The sequence below is a fragment of the Bos grunniens genome, chromosome 10 (assembly GCF_055505025.1).
Source record: "Bos grunniens cultivar Pamir isolate PY7600 chromosome 10, Bosgru_T2T1.0, whole genome shotgun sequence".
NCBI lineage: Eukaryota > Metazoa > Chordata > Mammalia > Artiodactyla > Bovidae > Bos > Bos grunniens.
The window spans coordinates 37023208-37045379 of record NC_141174.1 but is presented as its reverse complement, the minus strand read 5'-3'; the positions used below and the strand labels follow the sequence as shown (position 1 = coordinate 37045379).

The window sequence follows — 22172 nt, the reverse complement described above, 5'->3', positions numbered from 1 at the left end:
TTTACTACACAAAGCAGTCTGTAGATTCAAGGCAATCCTTATCAAGTTATAAATGGTATTTTTCCAGAACTAGAACAAATAATTTCACAGTCTGTATGGAAACACAAAAAATCTCAAATAGCCAAAGCAATCTTCAGAAAGAAAAATGGAACAGGAGGAATCAACCTGCCTGACTTCAGACTATACTACAAAGCTATAGTCATCAAGACAATATGCTACTGGCACAAAGACAGAAATATAGATCAATGGAACAAAATAGAAAGCCCAGAGATAAATTCACACACCTATGGACACCTTATTGTTGACAAAGGAGGCAAAAATATACAATGGAGAAAAGACAATCTCTTTAACAAGTGGTGCTGGTCAACCACCTGTAAAAGAATGAAACTAGAACACCTTCTAACACCACACACACAAATAAACTCAAAATGGATTAAAGATCTAAATATAAGACCAGAAACTATAAAATTCTTAGAGGAAAACATAGAACACTCTCTGACATAAATCACAGTAGGATCCTCTCTAACCCACCTCCCAGATTAATGGAAATAAAAGCAAAAATAAATAAAAGGGCCCTAAATAAACTGAAAAGCTTTTGCACAATGAAGGAAACTATAAGCAAGGTGAAAAGACAACCTTCAGAATGGGAAAAAATAATAGCAAACAAAGCAACTGACAAAAAATTAATCTCAAAAATATACAAGCAGCTCATGCAGCTCAATACCAGAAAAGTAAACGACTCAATCAAAAAATGGGCCAAAGACTGAATAGACATTTCTCCAAAGACATACAGATGGCTAACAAACACATGAAAAGATGCTCAGAGAAATGCAAATCAAACCACAGTGAGGTACCATCTCACACTGGTCAGAATGGCTGCTATCAAAAAGTCTATGTACAATAAATTCTGGAGAGGGTGTGGAGAAAAGGGAACCCTCTTACACTGTTGGTGGGAATGCAAACTATTACAGCCACTATGGAGAACAGTGCAATGATTCCTTAAAAACTGGAAATAGAACTGCCATACAACCCAGCAGTCCCACTGTTGGGCATACACACCAAGGAAACCAGAATTGAAAGAGACACATGTACCCCCATATTCATCGCATCACTGTTTACAATAGCTAAGACATGGAAGCAACCTAGATGTCCATCAGCAGATGAATGGATAAGAAAGTTGTGGTACATGTACACAATAGAATATTACTCAACTATTAAAAAGAATGCATTTGAATCAGTTCTAATGAGGTGAATGAATCTGGAGCCTATTATACAGAGTGAAGAAAGTCACAAAGAAAAACATCAATACAGTCTATTAACACATATATATGGAATTTAGAAAGATGGTAATGATGACCCTATATATGAGACAGCAAAACAGACACGAAGAACAGGCTTTTGGACTCCGTGGGAGAAAGCAAGGGTGGGATGATTTGAGAGAATAGCATTGAAACATGTATATTACCCTATGTGAAACAGATGACTAGTCCAAGTTCAATGTATGAAACAAGGCACTCAAAGTCAGTGAACTGGGACAACCCAGAGGGATGGGATGGGGAAAGAGGTGGGAGGGTGGTTCAGGATGGGGGAACACATGGCACCCGTGACTGATTCATGTCAATGTATGGCAAAAAACACCACAATATCGTAGAGTAATTCAATTCAGTTCAGTTTGGTCGCTCAGTCATGTCCGACTCTTTGCAACCCCATGAACCACAGCACGCCAGGCCTCCCTGTCCATCACCAACTCCCAGAGTCCACCCAAACCCATGTCCATTGAGTCAGTGATGCCATCCAACCATCTCATCCTCTGTCGTCCCCTTCTCCTCCTGCCCGCAATCTTTCCCAGCATCAGGGTCTTTTGAAATAAGTCAGCTCTTTGCATCAGGTGGCCAAAGTATTGGACTGTAAGCTTCAACATCAGTCCTTCCAATGAGCACCCAGGACTGATCTCCTTTAGGATGGACTGGTTGGATCTCCTTGCAGTCCAAGGGCCTCTCAAGAGTCTTCTCCAACACCACAGTTCAAAAGCATCAATTCTTCGGTGCTCAGCTTTCTTTATAGTTCAACTCTCACATCCATACATGACCACTGGAAAAACCACAGCCTTGACTAGACGGACCTTTGTTGACAAAGTAATGTCTCTGCTTTTTAATATGCTGTCTAGGTTGGTCATAACTTTCCTTCCAAGGAGTAAATGTCTTTTAATTTTATGGCTACAGTCACCATCTGCAGTGATTTTGGAGCCCAGAAAAACTAAGCCAGCCACTGTTTCCACTGTTTCCCCATCTATTTGCCATGAAGTGATGGGACTGGATGCCACGATCTTAGTTTTCTGAATGTTGAGCTTTAAGCCAACTTTTTACTCTCCTCTTTCACTTTCATCAGGAGGATCTTTAGTTCTTTTTCACTTTCTGCCATAAGGGTGGTGTCATCTGCATATCTGAGGTTATTGATATTTTTCTCGGCAATCTTGATTCCAGCTTATGCTTCCTGCAGCACAGCGTTTCTCATGATGTATAGAAGTATACATCATGTATACTTCTGTATGATGTATTTAACTTCTGCATAGAAGTTAAATAAGCAGGGTGATAATATACAGCCTTGACGTACTTCTTTTCCTATTTGGAACCAGTCTGTTGTTCCATGTCCAGTTCTAATTGTTGCTTTCTGACCTGCATACAGATTTCTCAAGAGGAAAATCAGATGGTCTAGTATTCCCATCTCTTTCAGAATTTTCCACAGTTTATTGTGATCTACACAGTCTTTAGCGTAGTCAAGCAGAAATAGCTGTTTTTCTGGAACTCTCTTGCTTTTTCGATGATCCAGTGGATGTCGTCAATTCGATCTCTTGTTCCTCTGCCTTTTCCAAAACCAGCTAGAACATCTGGAAGTTCATGGTTCACCTATTGCTAAATCCTGGCTTGGAGAATGTTGAGCATTCCTTTACTAATGTGTGAGATGAGTGCAATTGTGCAGTAGTTTGAGTATTCTTTGGCATTGCCTTTCTTTGGGACTGGAATGAAAACTGACCTTTTCCAGTGGCCTGCTGTGAGTGGCCACTGCTGAGTTTTCCAAATTTGTTGCCATATTGAGTGCAGCACTTTCACAGCATCATCTTTTAGGATTTGAAATAGTTCAACTGGAATGCCATCACCTCCAGTAGCTTTGTTCGTAGTGATGCTTCCTAAGGCCCACTTGACTTCACATTCCAGGATGTCTAGCACTAGGTGAGTGATCACACAATCATGATTATCTGGGTTGTGAAGATCTTTTTTGTACAGTTCTTCTGTGTATTCTTGCCATGTCTTCCTAATGTCTTCTGCTTCTATTAGGTCCCTACCATTTCTGTCCTTTATTGAGCCCATCTTTGCATGAAAATTTCCCTTGGTGTCTCTAATTTTCTTGAAGAGATCTCTAGTCTTTCCCATTCTATTTTTTCCCTCTATTTCTTTGCATTGATCGCTGAGGAAGGCTTTCTTATCTCTCCTTGCTATTCTTTGCAATTCTGCATTCAAATGGGTATATCTTTCCTTTTCTCCTTTTTTTTTTTTCTTTTGCTTCTCTTCTATTCACAGCTATTTGTAAGGCCTCCTCAGGCAGCCATTTTGCTTTTTTGCGTTTCTTTTTCTTGGGGATGGTCTTGATCCCTGTCTCCTGTACAATATCACGAACCTCCGTCTATAGTTCATCAGGCTCTCTATCAGATCTAGTTCCTTAAATCTACTTCTCACCTCCACTGTATAATCATAAGGGCTACAGGTCATTGGGTCACCAAGAGTCAGACACTACTGAAGTGACTTAGCATATTCATTGTATAGACCCAAGCATACAGTTAGGTTTAACAAGCATTCATTGAATATACCCTAAGTTCCTTTTGACTAATAAAATGATTGACAGGTGATATCTGACTACATTCTATGACTTGAGCATCTAATCTCCAAAGTATTTACAAATAAATAGACCCGACATAAATAAAATTAGTTACACACGTGTGTGAAAAGTATAACCTAATTTAATAACATAAATATCACTAATATACATATCTTCTATCCTCTTCCCAAACCTCAGGGAAAAACCTTAGCCTGAATCCTTGGCACCCTATCTCATCATCTCTTTCCAAGTTAGATGACCGTTCTCTATTCTGCAATGACCTTTAGGTCTTTTTTCAGCCCTCACCTTCCATCAACATCACATTCTAATACATCCTCCTTAATTATCGTTATAAATCTACTTCCCCTTCTTTTCTGAGCCAATAAACTTCCATTTTCTTCTCTGTTCAGTTGAAGTGCCTATCAACTACCAATCCCAATTTATCGGCTTCTTTCTTCTCCCCACAGCTTCTGCTTTGTGTTAGTCAACCTCCTTCGTAGTCCAACTGAACCTTCCTCTAACCATTCATACATACTGTTTCCTCTGGACCTCTTCTACAATAATTTACCCAGTTTCACTTCTCAAATCAAAGGCCAAAAATTCCTCTTCCTCCACAAAGTCCTCCAGACTTAAATACAAAAGGAGATAATGTTTTTCCCTCACTCTGATAATCTATTCAAACATCCATTCACCCAACACCAGGAGCAATTCATCTAAATATTGTTTTTTTTAGGCTTACCACTTCATTTTTACACCATTACTTATTTGTCGTACTCTACATCTGTCCTGTTTTGAAATTATCTGAGGAGACTATAATCTTAGACAGTTGGCATCTGAAGTATCGTTTCTTCACTAGTACCTCCTAATTCTATAAGACACAAAGTCATCCTCAGAGATTAATATTTCTTTCTGCCAACTTCTTAGTAGGAACTTGGGGTGTAGATATGACAGTAGACTTTATAGAAAGAAGAGATGGCATGCGGTAATGTTTGAATATACTGAATATGCTGAATGATTATAAGGCAAAATTTCCCCTCAAATCTCTTAAAAAGAGGCACATTATATGGAATATTTGCCAAGTATCATATAATGGGTATGCTTTCTCAGTTACTTTATTCTAAACAACAAATGCCACTGGATGGAGACTCATTAGACTGAAACAGATTCAATCAGTGCTAGCTTTAGAAGTCTGCAGAAGTCATCTGATATGAACAGTATTTTAAAAAGAAAAAATCACCACAGATTTAGTCATTATTCCTGGATGTTTGACAATTCTGCATGTTGGCTCTCAAGTTAATGAGACTTTCAAGGTTCACTTAAGTGGTTCTATTGTAGGGACCACAGGGTGATGTTTTTAAAAATCCCAATACTATGCAAATGGGTACATGTGGCTGGAATAAAATTTGCAGTACTGCATTTCAGATTCAAAACATGAAATCAAAATGATGGCAACAGACTCTAGGAAACTATACTATGTGATTTGAAAAAATAACTCTACTGGTGACAAAGGCTCTGTTACATCTTGACTGTCACCAAGGTTCATGTAAAGAGTACAAATAAAAATTATGTCACATGTGAACTCAAGAAGTTGGTTCTCAAATAATATATCTTTACATATAAGATGTGACTGTAAGTATATACGTGAGATTAAGTTATTAAGTCAAATATCACAAGTAAACATCTAATAAGTAATAAATTAATAAGTAAATATCATAAGTAAGAAGAATATCCATTACATGAGTCAAAAGGCTTATTTATTTGGAGATTACATCATGAAAAGAAGAGTGTCTCATCATATATTGAGGCTGGCCTTAATCAGGTGTCATGGGGTGCATGAGTGTGTATAATGTAGGTGGAGGTAGAAGATTTGGATGGACAGACAACTGGCTGAGGGATGGCTCAGGGAAAAAGAAGAATGATACATTTTCTTACCATTTCACAGCAAGGTCACTAGTGTGTCTGGTACAAAGAAAGACTGGGACACTCTGGTCTAGAGGACAAGAATGAATCCACTTTAGCTCGTTTTGTTCTATTCCCAGAACTGCCAGTGCTCACGGAATATCATTCATTGACAGTTAGGATGTGCCATGAGGCTATTTACTGCAGCATCTTTCTCATTTGTTACATAACACAAACGAATGGAATCTGAAAAAGACAAGAGGTGGAGACATGTTCAGCCTAAGATAATGGTGCGTGCTCCACCTTTAACCTTCTCTGTAAACTGTCCTAGGTATTTGTTTAAACCTACTGTTGGACTTTTTCTAGCTAAAAAGGCCTCCTTTTGTTGAGCGATTTCAATGTATAGTCACATTTTGAATGGTTGCCAGCTAAAATTCTTGCATTAGGTTCCATGGCTGTCTGTTCCACCAAGACAAATAAGAACTGGCCCATCCCCTCATTGGAGCGCATTGTTCATGGTGCTGAGCAGTGATTTTCCATATCACACTGTCTTTGCATTCACCCCAGGAGGAAGGGTGAGCCTGGTTTATAGAGTTCTCATTTCTCACAAAGCAGCAACATCTGGAGGGCTGAGCAGTTTGTTGGCAGGTCCAGCCCGAAGGAATTCAGCTACGGTTCCGATTGGCTCTTATCAGTAGGTGTCACTAAAGACAGCGTCAGAGACAGAAAAATAAATAGGCCAATTAAACAATGCCAAGAACAGACTATTTTATGGCCATCTCTCCTCTTTTTATTGTTATTCCAACTGCAGAAGTTTCAAGATTTCAAATTATCCTCTGGCTTCTTTTTTTTTTCCCTGCTGCTAATGAATATTTTTCCATTTTCCAAGTGCCTTCCTTCAGAGAGTGGGACATTTAATTAATAAATTTAGTTTTTTTGTGCCTGATGTAGTGGATTAGCAAAATGAAAACAGATGAAGGAGATTAACACTTTATTGCAATGAAGCCACAGCCGCTGTCTTACTGAACACAGACTGATGAGTGCTTTGCCAGCTCCTTTCTCTCTGTGATATAAGACTCTCAGCATGCGGAGAGAGCAAGATAGCTCAGCCCACCCCAACCACGTCTGTGTGTCCCCAAAGGACACAAGCACGGGAACTCTGGTGTGAGACCACACATTTCTGAGCGGGTCAGGAGGGGAACTCCCAGGCCTCTTTCCTGGAGAGGGGCCAGACTTGCTCACAGTGGCCACCAAGCTCACTGGCTTCACTGGTGACTGAGGCTTTCCCACCTGCAAAGAGATTAAGCCCAGTAGGGATCTCAAAATTTGATCTCTAAATCCAAGCAATATCATATATATGGAGAGAGAACAGTTTTCTGATATTTGAGTTAGCAGATACCTCATACATATTCATCCATAGTTAGCTGAGAAAAAGAAATTGGGTAACATTGAAATGGATGAATTTTATTTGCAAAATGGACTGTGAACAATATCAGAGCCAGAAAAATGTCTAGCATGTTGTGCTGAGTAGGTACACAGACAATGATGGTTAAATGAAGTAGCTATTTTCTAACACAGAACATCAGTAAACTATTCTAACGGGTCTCATATATGACTTCTGCCACCCCTATGTATGCATACACTTTGGTGGCTGTGTTCATTCTTTCTGGGTTCAGGAAACTTCCAACTACATAAGGTTGGTAGACTCTTAGGTTTGAAGACCAAATCAGCTGACTTTTAATTCCAACTTACTTACAATAATACTGGAGTGGGTTATCATGCTCTTCTCCAAAAAATAAATAATAGCTAATAATAATAATAATAACAGCTGTCACTTACTGAGTACTTTGTTCCACACTAAGTTCTATATGTTATTTCATGTAATCCCATCATAGTCTTACAAGATAAATATGATTATTATCCCTGTTTCATATGAGAAAACTGGGACCTAATCTCTTTAGGTTACTTGCTTAAGGGGACACAGAAAATTGTAGAATCAAGTTTAAAACAGGTTTGTCTGACACAAACCTGTTCTCTTAATTAAATACTTCACAGCCCTCTCATCTAACATGGAATTACTATTAGTAAATCTTAATAAAGGGAATGGAGGGTATACTTGGGAGAGGGGAAAATGGAGCGTAAAAGAAAATGCTGCTGCTGCTAAGTCGCTTCAGTCGTGTCCAACTCTGTGCGACCCCATAGATGGCAGCCCACCAGGCTCCCCCGTCCCTGAGATTCTCCAGGCAAGAACACTGGAGTGGGTTGCAATTTCCTTCTCCAACGCACGAAAATGAAAAGTGAAAGTGAAGTTGCTCAGTCATGTCCGACTCTTTGTGACCCCATGGACTGCAGCTTACCAGGCTCCTCCGCCCATGGGGTTTTCCAGGCAAGAGTACTGGAGTGGGGTGCCATTGCCTTCTCCAAAAAGAAAATGAGTGAAGGTTAAATCTACACTGTGGGATTTATTACTAGGATGTTGGTGTTTAATATATGCTGGGGAAAAAAAAAAAGGTATTGCATGTTTCCATGGATGGGAATTATTTATATTCACAGCACTGTCATCTAATCTCCAAGCTCAACAATGAATGACTAGTGGTCCTAATTTTTACCATGAACATTCTTCCCTGGCATCTTTCTGCAATTTTAGACTCCCAAGCCCAACATACATGATGTCATTTTCATTTACTGGATATAATTACTAATTATACAAGCCATAAATTCACATTCTTATAGAATGATCTCCAAGAAAAATGGTTCTGTGAATTGACAGTTACACACCAGAGCTAGAACCCACTGGCCCAGGTTGCTCCCACATCCACAGTTCCTCTGTATAGAACCCACCATGACTTCTACAACAAGAATGTCAAATCCAACCTTGCACTCCTATTTCAGATTAAAAATTTCAAACCTAAAGGTACATATACTCATATTTTAAAAACTTACAAAGGTATTACTTACATATTTTAACAGATTTCATTATGTTTCATTATGTTAACGGATTTCATTATGTTCAATTCAGGATCCTTCACTCCAGCAGTAGCCATAGAAGCCATGGAAACAGGATAATCTAGCATAGGCAAATGGCAAAGTGCTACAAGATGGTGCCAAAGTGTAGAGGAAACATGTAGGTGCTTTACGATCACACAGATCTGGATTCAAACCCAGAACCCATCTCTCAATAGCTGCGTGAACTTCAAGTCTTTTTGAGAATTAAATGAGATATGTATGTGAAGCAACTAGCACCATGCCTGCTACAAAGTAAGTATCAAAAATATGAGTTAACTCTTAAAAGCATTTCTAGTACCTATTTCTTTTGATTACTTTCTATTATATTTGAAAGTTCGTATTTCCAGAAACTCACTTTCCAAAATGATAGGTATGCTTACTTTAATATCAAAAGGAAAGAAATACTTGTTTTTAAAAGAAATTGATAAAAATCAATGACTTTTCAGAAAGGCATTTACTTGTGATCAACTATTAAACTAACCATCCAAAAAGGCAGAGCCTCAAATATACTCATGAGAAATGGTGGAGCTCAGGCCTCCACTTCCTAGTAGACTACCTTCTGTCATAATTCTCTATATGTGGTAACTAACACAAAATACATCTATTTAAATACCTGCATTTAAAATGCATTTTTGAGCAGTCACACAAAAATTATTAATCTACATGAAGCTGCAAAGTTGTACCAATCTTCTGTCTTCCCAGTTGCATGGTCTGAACAACATAGATTATTATTGCTTACCTACCACAAGCTGAAAGTGGTCCTAAACATTAGGCAAGTAGCTTCTTTAGTTGATGAGACTTGAAACTCACCTATAAGAGTAATTTGTGCCTATAGTAAAAACCAATAATTTGTAAAAAGAACTATTACTATGTTAGAAATCAAGATGTTCTCAGATGAAAGAAAACCAAGAGAATCTGTTGCCAGGATACCTAACATAAGTTAATGATTGAAGAAAGTTTTTGAACTGAAAGGAAATGATAAAAATAAGAACCTACAACAGTAAGAAGGAAGAAAGAATAGAGTAAGCAAAAATATAGGTAAATATAATAAACTTTTCATCTTGAGTTTTCTAAGTCATGTTCAATAATGATAGCAAAAATTAAAACACTGACTGATGTGGTTCTAAATATATTAGGAGTAAATACTTAAGACAATTATACTATCGATATAAATAGAGTAAAGGGAGGTAATGTTTCTGTACTTTATTCAAACTTGTAAGATGTCAACAGCAGTAGGCTTTGATGATAAGTTATGCATATAACTTATAAACTATATAGCTATAACTTCACAAACCTTAAAACTTTTAGGGAAAAAAAACAGGTAAAATCTTCAGAACATAGCCCCAGGCAAAGCATTAAAAGCATAATCTGTGAAAGGAAAAATAGATAAATTGGACTTCATCAAAGATAAAAAATTTTTGCTCTGCTTGAGACCCTGTTAAGAGAAGGAAAAGACAAGCTATAAACTGGGATGAAATATTTGTAAATCACTTATTCAACAAAGGATTAGTGTCTAGAAAATATAAAGAACTCTCAAAACTCAACAGTAAAAAAAAGTCCAGTTACAAAATAGGCAAATGATATTAACAAAAAATATACAGATGGCAAATGAGAAAATAAAAAGATATTCAACTTCATTAGCCATTATGGAAATACACACTAAAACCACAATGAGATATCACTACACATATATCAGAATAGCTAATATAAGAAATAATGACAACACCCAACACAGACAGGCTGTATAACTCAATGTTACTATTGACAGGAAAGGACAATGGTACAGCCACTTTGGAAAACAGTCTGGCAGTTTCTTATAAAGCTAAACATGCAAATACCATATGACCTGGAAGTTATACTCCTGAGTATTTATCCCTGAAAAACAAAAACTATGCTCACACACACACCTGTACATAAATGTTCATAGAAGCTTAGTCACAAAAAACCAGAAACAACCCAGATGTCTTTCACCTGGTGAATGACTAGACAAACTATGGTATATCTATACCACAGAATATTGTTGTTTAGTCGCTAAGTTGCTAAGTGTTTGACTCTTTTGTGACCCCATGGACTGTAGCCTGCCAGGCTCCTCTGTCCATGAAACTTTCCAGGCAAGAATACTGGAGTTGGTTGCCATTCTCTTCTCCAGGGGATCTTCCCAAACCAGAGATTGAACCCACATCCCCAGCATTGGCAGGCAGATTCTTGATCACTGAGCCACCAAGGGAACTCACCAAAGAATACTACTCACCAATAAAAAAGAACATACTACTAATACATCAAAATAACTTGACTCAATGTCCAGAAAATTATGCTCAGTGGGAAAAAAAAAAAGCTAATCCCCCCAAATTATGTATTGTGTGTTTATTTATATAACAGTTTCAAAAGGACAAAATTCGTAGCCTAGGACAGCACAGCAATGGGCAAGGAGCATCCCGATCAGTCCGTCACCTTCCAGTGTCTCCAGGGCCAGATCTTCACTGCAGCCCTTTCTCTGGATGCAAAGCAAAACACAGGCACCTCTGCCTGACACACATTCCTCATATTTCCTGGTGTATAAGGTCCCCTGAAGATCCAGGTGGGGCCTTCTGGGCTGCTTAGCTGGAGCAATGACTGAAAATTCCTATTGCTCATCATCCTCACCAGCATTTGGTATTATCAGTATTCTGGACATTGGCCATTCCTACAGAAGCTTATGGATCAGCCCCTCCTGCCAGGAAGCCTGCACAAACCTCTAGACCAGCCTCACCCACCAGAGGGCAGACACCAGAAGCAAGGAAATTACAATTCTGCAGGCTGCAGAAGTGAGTCTCCAAACACAGGTCAGAAACTATCCTGGGACCAGCTAGTCCCTGGCCATCAGGTGATGAGAGGGGAGAGCACTGCTGGGACACACAGGACATCCCCCACAGAGGGTCACTTCTCCAAGGTCGAGAAACATAACTAAGTTACTACATGTAGAAAAATACAAATAGAAATTTAAACAATTTGAGACAGCAAAGGAATATGTCCCAGATGAAGGCACAAAATAAAATCTCAGAAGTGAAATGGAGATAGTCAATCAACCTGAGAAATAGTTGAGTAACGATCATAAAAAGGATTCAAGAGCTTGGGAAAAGAATAAATGCACAGAGCAAGAAGTTATAAGAAGTTTTAGCCAAGAGTTAGAAAACATAAAGAACAACCAAATAGAGTTGAATAATACAATAGCTGAAATGAAAAATACACTAGAAGGATCAATAGCAGAATAAATAAGGCAAAAGAATGAACCAGTGGGCTGGAAGACAGAGTCATAGAAATCACTGCCACAGACCAGAATAAAGAATGAAAAGAAATGAAGACCATTTAAGAGACCTCTGGGACAACATCAAACACACCAACATTCACATTATAGGGGTCATGAAAGAAGAGGGAGAGAAAAGGCCTAAATAGATAATACCTAAAAACTTCTCTAACATGGAAAAGAAAGGAATCACTCATCCAGGAAGCACAGAGAGTCCCATACAGAATAAACTCAAGGAGGAACACATCGAAACACATAGTAATCAAACTGACAAAACTTAAAAACAGAGAAAAAATACTAAAAGCAACAAGGGAGAAACAACAAATAGCATATAAGGGAATCCCCATAAGACTATCAGCTAATTTTTCAGCAGAAATTCGGCAAGCCACAAGGGAGTGGCACAATATATTTAAAGTGATGAAAGGGGAAAACCTACAACCAAGAACATTCTACCCAGCAAGACTCTTGTTCAGATTTGACAGAGAAATCAAAAGCTTTACAGACAAACAAAAGCTAAGAGAATTCTGCACCACCAAACAAGCTTCCCTGGTGACTCAGCTGGTAAAGAATCCACCTGCAATGCAGGAGAATCCCTGGGTTGGGAAGATCCCCTGGAGAAGGAAATGGCAACACACTCCAGTATTCTTGCCTGGGAAATCTCATGGACAGAGGAGCCTGGCGGGCTACAGTCCATGGGGTCTCAAGAGTCGGACATAATGCAGTGACTAAACCACCAAACAAGTTAAATGAACTTCCCTAAGTGGAAAAGAAAAGGCCACAATTAGAAACAAGAAAAATCACAAATGGAAAAACTCACCAGTAAAGGCAAACATACAATAAAGGTAGAAAATCATCCACATACAAATATCATATCAAAACCAGTAATCATAAGAGGACAAGAGTACAAGTGCAGGATATTTGAAATGTATTTGAAATTAAGAGATCAGCAACTGAAAAGGAAAAAAAAAAACTGTAGAAATCAATTCATGGTTGCCAGTAGTTAAGGAGGAAGCTGAGGTGGGAGGATAGTGGATTATAGGTATAAAAGGCAAAATGAGGGATTTTCATAATGATAGAAATATTCTGTATCTTGACTATATTAATGACTAGTCCTGGTTATGATAGTGTACTACAATTGTTTTGCAAGATGTCTCTATCAGAGAAGTGTACAGGGGCTTTCTCTGCATTATTATTTATAACTACTTGTGACTAAAATTATTTCAAAATAAAAACTTTAATTAAAAAACTAGCCTCAGTTATTCTTCCATATTTAGATGGGATTCAACAGGGAATCATTATATATTAAAGGTTATTGGGAAGAAAGCAGGAGCGAGAAGAAGGAAGGAAGGAACAAAGGGAGAAAGGAAGGAAAGGAGGGAAGTAGGGAGGGGAGTAAGGAAGAAGGGAGGGAGGGAGGAAGGAAAGGAATGGGGAGGGGAGGAGAGTCAGGAGAGACAGGAGAGAGAAAAGATAAAGAATTGAAATAGACCTTGCAAAAGATCACCTAGCTGTTCTTCAGAATAGTCTGGGGAAAACAGGCAAGAACTGCTAAGAGGGTTCTAGAAGATGAAATATGGTATCTTTGATAACAGAGGAAACAGCTCCCTTCTGAATAAAAGGCATGGTCTTACTCACTGTAAGAATTCCTCTTGGCATGGAGTCCCTCAAGAATTCCTCTTGCCATGAAGCCCCTGGAGTGTCCAAGAAAAATTGATGGCCCACAGGCATAATTTTGCAAATTTAGAAGTTAAAATGAAATCTCCTATCTGTTCCAGCACATGTGTGTCCTTGCAACATGATATTTATGATGTGAATTGGGCTGATTAAATCCATTTTAGGGTTCAGGGATTTGCACAATCTAAATATCCTGGTTCTCAGGGAATGAAGAGCTTCATGTTTCCTTTGCATATTTAGTCTCACTGACATCAATAGGAAGCTGTTAGTGATAAGGAGAACTTGGCACTGGGGGCATGGAGCGGGGGGGTGGTTAGCTGTGCACAGTTCAGTGTCATCTTGAATATGGGACTCCTCAGCCATGATTTCATGAAGCCTTTTTATAAGCCCCCACCTGGGACTTTCACGCACAGATGGTGTATATGAGAAAGTTTGACATGAGATGTTTCCCAAATTTAGTAAACACGAAAATGAGGTATGCTAAAGATAGGATAAACCTCATCATGGGACCTGGGGCAAGGCAACATTCCTAAAAAAGAAAAGGCAAATGAAGCAGTGAATTAGACTTGATGCTGAAACCTAAGATTAACTCATAACCAAACTTTGCAAAGTAAAACACAACAGAAAAAAATATCACCCTTCTATAAATTCAGTTCTGGTAGACCCTATATCACATAATGGCCAGAACCTAGTACTCAAAAAACAAACTGATCTTTTAAAAAGAAAAGTCCATGCAGTACATTATCTTCATTCTGAGCAACTCCCACTGGATTGGTTTTGAATACTCTACAGACCTAGCAAATCTTTGGGTAAGAACTCTCCAACAAAGTTGGGCTTGTCAGACTGCTTACTCTTTATTAATATCAGACTGGAATTACAGTATCAGGCCAAATAATGATGTAAAATCTGAAAGGAGGAACGCTGCTAATTGCCAAATTTGTTCTGGAATTATCACATTTTCTGTTTCAGTGCTAAGCTCTGGGAGATTCACTGAATGAAACCTCTAATGAAACTGTAGATCAATGTCAGACACAAAGGATGAGGTAGAAAATATTCAGAAAGCAAACCTGTAAACTTGGGTATTAGATCCTTCAAAATAGACATCTTGGAGGATGACAATCAATATAAACATGTTGGGCATAATAATAAACCAACTTCTGTATGTAAACTCAAAAGTGTAACAGATATAAGGATGGCAAAAAATCTGGTTCTTCTCTGAAGATTTAGGCAAGTCATTTATTAAGATTCATTTCCATCTTGACCTTCAACCTGTCACTGCTTCCTTTCTGCCTTTCATGTTCTCTCACCTTGATGCAAGTCAAAATATTCTCTTGCTACATTGCTGACATTTTATTTTAGGTAATTGTACAGTTTAACTTTGCTCACCACCATGCTTAACATATGGAAGCAATTAATTCATTTTCTTTGCCGTCATTAGAAGAAGAATCCTAGATATTTTAAATGTAACTTCATCATAGATTTCCCTTAACTAATTACATAATATCTAACCCATTTTCTTGAAAATAAAACTTGCTAGTTAAGAAATAAAGAATAGCATTGCTCAGAATAAACTCTGCATGCCACACTGTAATTTAAACTGTACTGTTATGTATGGTAAAGGACTGAAAGTTTAGAGTTACTCCCCTTGGCAAACATTTTTTTTAAGGATTGCTTAAATAAGCAGTACAGAAACCAGATGTCATTTGGTAAGAGTATCTGAATGACCAAAAATTTGCTGTCTGGGTATTTTTTTCCTTTATAAAAACAAGAAAAATTCTTTGGATTTATATCATATTTAGCAGCTGTGAAACAGTGCAAACATCTGTTTGTACCTATGGGGAGCTGACCCGTGGGGTCTTCATCTCTTAATCACCAAGCATCAGGCCAGTCTCACATGAACAGTTTACTGTTTTCTTTGCCATTGCCTCCCGCACTTCAAAGTTTTCTTATGCTCATGTTCTATTGGCAGAATGGAGGAACTAATCCATTCATTATAAGACCAGATGATTAGAATTTTTTGAGACATGATCACAGCATTCCCTCCACCCGGCCTGTGCCCAGAAACACATGCACATTTGCCTCGAAATTCATTTTGGAGTGTCTACACTTACTCCAAATAATGCAAGATTTATGAGCCTCAAGCAAGATTATAGTAGCACATATACTAGCCTACACCAGGCCTGCAGTCACCATTTGGGGTCACAGTCTTTAACAAGTCATTTAAAAATCATTTTTTCCCTTTTTTATAAGCATAAAAACATTATATTAGCTTTTATTTGGAGATTTTTCTCTTAGAATACTGCTACATTTTTTAAAAGAGTGATAATAATAACAACAACAGAAAAAAAAAAAGCCTTACCACACTTGCTCACCCAGGGAATATCAGTTTCTAAAGGCCAACATTTTTACTGCACTTTATAAATAGGGAAAGTACGCTGAATTGGAATCGACGTTTGCCAGGTCAAATCAGCTGCTTTATTTATATATTCTTTTTTTATATGTAAAGTCTGCCAAATAAAGCATTCCTATTGAAAAAGAAGTAGGAATCAGCCTCATTTTTATATATTAAAAAATATTAATTAAAGCAGTCTCATTACAACAACTTCCAGTACACAAAAGATGTATTCCATACAACAGTGTTATTTCCAAGGATGACCCATCAAAAAAATGGTCTATTATTAGCAGGGTGATAATACATTCTCTGTAACTGACTCTTGATCAATGAATGCCTCTGGAGGCTGTGATTCCTGTAACTAACATTCTCTACACCATGTGCTATTTGCTCTGCACTTTGGAAACAAAAGACGAGGCCATGTTATAGCTTTACTCTCACCATGTGGAAATTATACTTTGTTGATTTCTCTTTTGCAAACATTCCAACCGTCCCCACAGGGTGTGGTGGGAGGAGGATGTACCCAACAACTTAAAGCTGTAGGAATATCCATGAACTTCAAGAAAGACACTAAGGTAAAAACCACATGCACAACCCCTCCCTTTATATCCTGCTGGGTTCAAAGCACTTCTGGTAACTCAATGACACACTCAAGAAAGACTAGACCTTGAATTTGTCTCATCTTTATAAGCAGTATGGTCTAATGTACATATTCTGAATCTGGGATCCATAAAACAGACTAATTCCCAAGGTACCAATAGGTATTCCTGGGAAAAGAGGTTCCATGGTCAATTTAATTTGGGAAATACTCGTAGAATGCCCCATTTTTTGGATAAAGGCAAGGCCTATTAGCAAATTAAAGACTCTGAGAACTACTGCAGTAAAGGCATCTTATATTGTTATTTGTAAAAACATAAGGGAAAAAATGAAGACATAAAAAGGTGAAAGAATAAGACACCATTCTCTCTTAACCAGGATCTGCACAGTTATTCCTCTTCAAGAAAGAGATTACAAATGCTTATGTGGAGAATTATTTTTGTATAAAACATAAAAAATGAATCTTTCTTTGCATATTAAATTATTTTTAAAATGGAAAGCTATATGCTGTGATACCAAAGTAGAAAAGGAAATATGAAGAAACTGCTTATAGTTCAGATATTGGAGACAAATTAAAGAATTACAGTAAGAAACAAGCTTATTATAAGTAGTTAGCTTATATTAAGTTCTATAAATTAACTTTGAAACTTTAGTTTACAACAATATCACACACTAGAAATCCAAGAAGATTTTTTTGTTTGTTTTAAAAAATGGTGAATAAAATATAGTAAACATTTCACCAGGGAAAAAAGTAAAGCAGCTGCAAAGGTTAAAATAAAATAGGAATTTTCTGAGGTTAGCTAGCACTCATAGCTCTTATTCTAAGGATAGCTGCTAAAATTTGACCTTCCATTTTGAAGACTTTGGGGGAGATAATTCCCCACAGGTCTCTCTTGTTTCTACATGTGTTGTGAGGAAGGCACTAGCTGTTCTTTCTTCTAAACTATCTTTTCAAGAATGTTTGTTTACTGAGCATCCTTGAAAGACAGAGATAGGGTCTCCCTGCAGAGCAAAAGAACAAGCATGACTAAATGCCTGTTATAAAAGAACTGGACTCCCTAACCTCTGGGTTCCTGTCTAATAACACAATCCACTGCAGTTTAGATGTCATCTGATACCTCTTCAAGCCATCCTGTGAAAAAGGAGGCTTAGGGAACCTATGCAAAATGCTGATATTCTGATTACTCCTATTGCTATTACATTTTTTCTGTCTTTAATTCGAGAGTCTCAAGTCTTGTACCAGAATCTTGGTACAAGATTGAAACTTGATTGCTTGAAAGTTGGCTAAAAGCAGGATAAACATCTCAGGCCCTTCACAGTTCTTAAGAAAAGAAGAAAACACACACACAAAGCCTAGGGGGCATTGGGATGGAAAGTCCGAGACTCCAAAGGATTACAATCTATTAGAAAGAAACCCATAGTATAGAAGGGATATCAAGGAAACTAGATACTAGATGAAGAGAGAAAAATCACCCATAAGAAATCATAACCATAAGCACTCCCTCACATGGGTTTCCAGACCAATTTTACTACTTCTGTGGTATAAAAAATGAGTTTCCCAGTGGCTCATGGTAAAGAATCCACCTGCAATGCAGGAGACACAGGAAACATTTATATTCTTTAAATATAAATAAATATTAAAATGAGAGCCCAGAGAAGGAAAATGTAAAAGAAAATTCAGAAGAAAATGGAGGATAACATGAAAAAAATCTGTGTTTAATTTCCAGAAAGATAACATAGAATGGGGAAGAAATAACTTTTAAAGAAACAATAGCTGAGAATTTCCAAAAACTATTGAATGTTACCAATTCTAGGGCTCAAAAAGCCCAACAAATCACAAACAAGAAAAATAAAAAGAAATATGCTCCTATACACATAATAGCAATAATTAGTAGAAAAGACCAAAACATTTCTTCAAATAAGCCAGAGTGAAAAAAACATATTATTTAAAAGTGAGTAACAATTAAACCAATAGCTCTTTCTTCTCAATAGCTGCAAAATCACCAGTGAAATGATTTATCCAGTGTGCTAAAATAACGCTCATCTAGAATTCTATACCCAATAAATTATCTTTTTATAACAACAACAAAAAAAGGCTTTTCTCAGATTTACCAAAAACAAAACCAGATTTGTTACCTTTTGCCATTCAAATTTCACTAAAGAAAATTCTAAATTATCATTACAAGCAGAAAGAAAATGGTGAAAGGTGTGAAACATGACAGAATGTTGAGAAAAGATATTGTTAAATAGGTGAGTGTTTCTAAATCAATGGTTCTTAACCAAGAGCAATCCTGCCCACTGCTAGGGGATATTTTTTTATTTGCTTCATTAATTTTAATAAAAGAACAATTATAAGTACATTTTAAATTTCCATTGTCAAAAAACAGAAAAAAATTTCCTTTGTCCACCATTCCCATTCCACTCTTCATTATTATGAATTTGATATTCATTCTATCAGTTCTTATATTTCCACATATATATGTGTATCAATAAATGAGATACAATTTGTAGTGCTTTCAAAAATTTTATATAAGAAGCATAGTATTCAATCACTTTGCTCCTGGCTTTTGTGTATGATCTTTTGTTTTCATTTTTTTATTTTAAATTTATTTATTTTTTAATAGTCGGATAATTGTTTTACAGAATTGTGTTGGTTTCTGCCAAACATCAACATGAATCAGCCAAAAAATATGGACCGCTTCACAAATTTGCAATGTCATCCATGTGCAGAGGCCATGCTAATGTTCTCTGTATTGTTCCAATTTTAGTATATGTGCTGCCGAAACGAGCACCACCAGGGGATATTTGACAATGTTTGAAGACGTTTTTGTCTGAGACAACTAGGAAGGTAATGATGCTACCGGCATCCAGTGCATAGAGACCAGCGTGACACTGAGCACATGCGTGTGTGCTCAATCATGTCTGACTCTTTGCAGCCCCATGGACTGTAAGCCTGCCAGGTTCCTCTGTTCATGGGATTTCCAGGCAAGAACACTGGTACGGGTTGCCATTCCCTTCTCCAGGTAAGCTTCCCAACACAGGGATAGAACCTGCATCTCCTGAGACTCCTGCATTAGCTGGAAGATTCTTTACCACTGAGCCACTAGCGATGCTGCTAAACATCCTACAATGTACAGGACAGCTCCTTACAACAAAGATTTATCTGGCCCAAAATGTCAAAGGTGCTGAGGTTAAGAAATGCTGATCTGAATTACCACTATGTATAGCAGTGCTAATAATTTCATTTGAGTGTTAGAACTAAAATATACTGTAAAAACAGAATATAAATAGTATTAGTAAGTAAAGTAAAGTATTCTAAGGGCTTTGTATAATCTGTGTGGCAGAAAAGGAAACTGAGTAACTATAGGCTTTGACGAGTTAGCTGACCACATTAAAACATAAAGGGTAACTAGTAAATGTGTACACTTCAGAAGTTAAATTCTCTAACCTAGTAGAAGGAAGATATGGAATGGAAATAAAAATGATATAGAGGAAGCATGAAAAGAGACAGAAAACTGAAAGGCAGGAAAAAAAGTAGGGAATATAACAGGAACAAATACATCAGAAATCAAATAACTGTAAATAGACTAAAACTCTCCAGTTCAGAGAAAAAGCTTGTCAGTCTAGATAAAATAAGAATTCCAACTAAATACTGTTTATAAGACATATGTACAAACATTAGGACACAGTAGTGTTTAGAATTAAAGGATGGAAGAAGATATACAAGATAAACACTTGCATAAAAAAAGATTTCTAAAGCTATTGATATTAGACAAAATAGACTTAAGGCAAAAAGCACTGGTGATGATTAAAAGGTAACTGAATAACACTTAAATGTTCAACACAATATAAAATTATCAATGGCATTTTTCACAGAACTAGAAAAAAATTTAAAATTTTGTACTGATACACAAAAGGCCCTGAATAGTCAGCTGGAGGAGTCAGGCTCTCTGACTTCAGACTATACTACAAAGCTACAGTAATCAAAACAGTATAGTACTGGCCCAAAAACAAAAATACAGTTCACTGGAACAGGATAGAACCCCCAGAAATAAACCTACACACCTATGGTTAATTAAATTACAACAAAGGAGGTAATACTATACAGTGGAGGAAAGATAGTCTCTTCAATAAATGCTGCTGGGAAAACTGGACAGCTGTATGTAAAAAAATGAAATTAGAAAATTCTTTAACACCATACACAAAAATAAACTCAAAATGGACTAAAGACCTAAATGTAAGGCAAGATACTATAAAACTCTTGAAGGAAACATAGGTGAAACACTCTGACAAAATTACAGCAATATCTTTACTGAGCTGTCTCCTATAGTAAAGCGACTTCACTTTCACTTTTCATTTTCATGCATTGGCAACTCACTCCAGTATTCTTGCCTGGAGAATACCAGGGACAGAGGAGCCTGTTGGGCTGCCATCTATGGGGTCGCACAGAGTCGGACATGACTGACGCAACTTGGCGGCAGCAGCAGCTCCTATAGTAATGGAATAAGAATAAAAATAAACAAATATGACCTAATTAAACTCAAAAGCTTTAGCACAACAAAGGAAACCATAGACAAAACAAAAAAAAACAACCCACAGAATGAAAGAAAATATTTGCAAACAGTGCAACCTACAAGGGATTAGTCTCCAAAATGTATATAGTTTGTGTAACTCGATATCAAAAAAAAGCAACTTCATCAAAAAATGAACAGAAGAACCAAATAGTCATTTCTCCAGAGAAGACATACAAATGACCAAGAAATACATGAAAAGATGCTCAACTTTTTGCTAACTATTCAGTTCAGTTCAGTTCAGTCGCTCAGTCGTGTCCAACTCTGCAACCCCATGAATTGCAGCATGCCAGGCCTCCCTATCCAACACCAATTCCCAGAGTTCACCCAAACTCATGTCCATCGAGTCGGTGATGCTATCCAGCCATCTCATCCTCTGTCGTCCCTTTCTCCTCCTCTGTCATCCCCTTCTCCTCCTGCCCCCAATCCCTTCCAGCATCAGAGTCTTTTCCAATGAGTCAACTCTTCGCACGAGGTGGCCAAAGTATTGGAGTCCTTCCAAAAGGACTTCCAAAGTCAGTCCTTCCAAAGAACACCCAGGACTGATCTCCTTTAGAATGGACTGGAGTAATGCAAATCAAAACTACAATGAGCCTCACACCAATCAGAATGACCATCATCAAAAAATCTATAAACAATAAATGCTATGGAGGGTTTGGAGAAGACGGAACTCTCCTACACTGTTGGTAGGAATATAAGTTGCTCCAGTACGGAGGTTCCTTAAGAATCTAGACTATCATGTGATCCAGCATTCACACTCCTATGCATATATCTGGAGAAGAACATGGTTTAAATGGAAGCATGAGCCCAAATTTTCGTTGCAGCGCTATTTACAATAACCAAGACATGGAAGCAACCTAAATGTTCATTGACACAG

The 22172-nt window shown here is 37.5% G+C and overlaps 1 long non-coding RNA gene and 1 other non-coding gene across 14 annotated transcripts in view; both read right to left on the bottom strand.

Annotated features, from left to right (window-relative positions):
- The window catches only part of LOC147364336 (uncharacterized), a 79081-nt gene that overhangs the window by 4279 nt on the left and 52630 nt on the right, over nt 1-22172 (bottom strand). For 4 of the 13 annotated variants that reach the window (XR_015134386.1, XR_015134375.1, XR_015134378.1 and 1 more), the window contains one exon: nt 5806-6018. This is a non-coding gene — a long non-coding RNA (uncharacterized LOC147364336). Of the gene's footprint in view, nt 1-5610; nt 6477-18977; nt 21215-22172 lie in introns of those variants that run through there. The other 9 variants (XR_015134374.1, XR_015134379.1, XR_015134383.1 and 6 more) reach the window with 4 other exon arrangements.
- LOC147364337 (U6 spliceosomal RNA) lies at nt 19409-19516 on the bottom strand. The gene has a single exon (XR_015135655.1). It is a non-coding gene; the product is annotated as a U6 spliceosomal RNA (small nuclear RNA).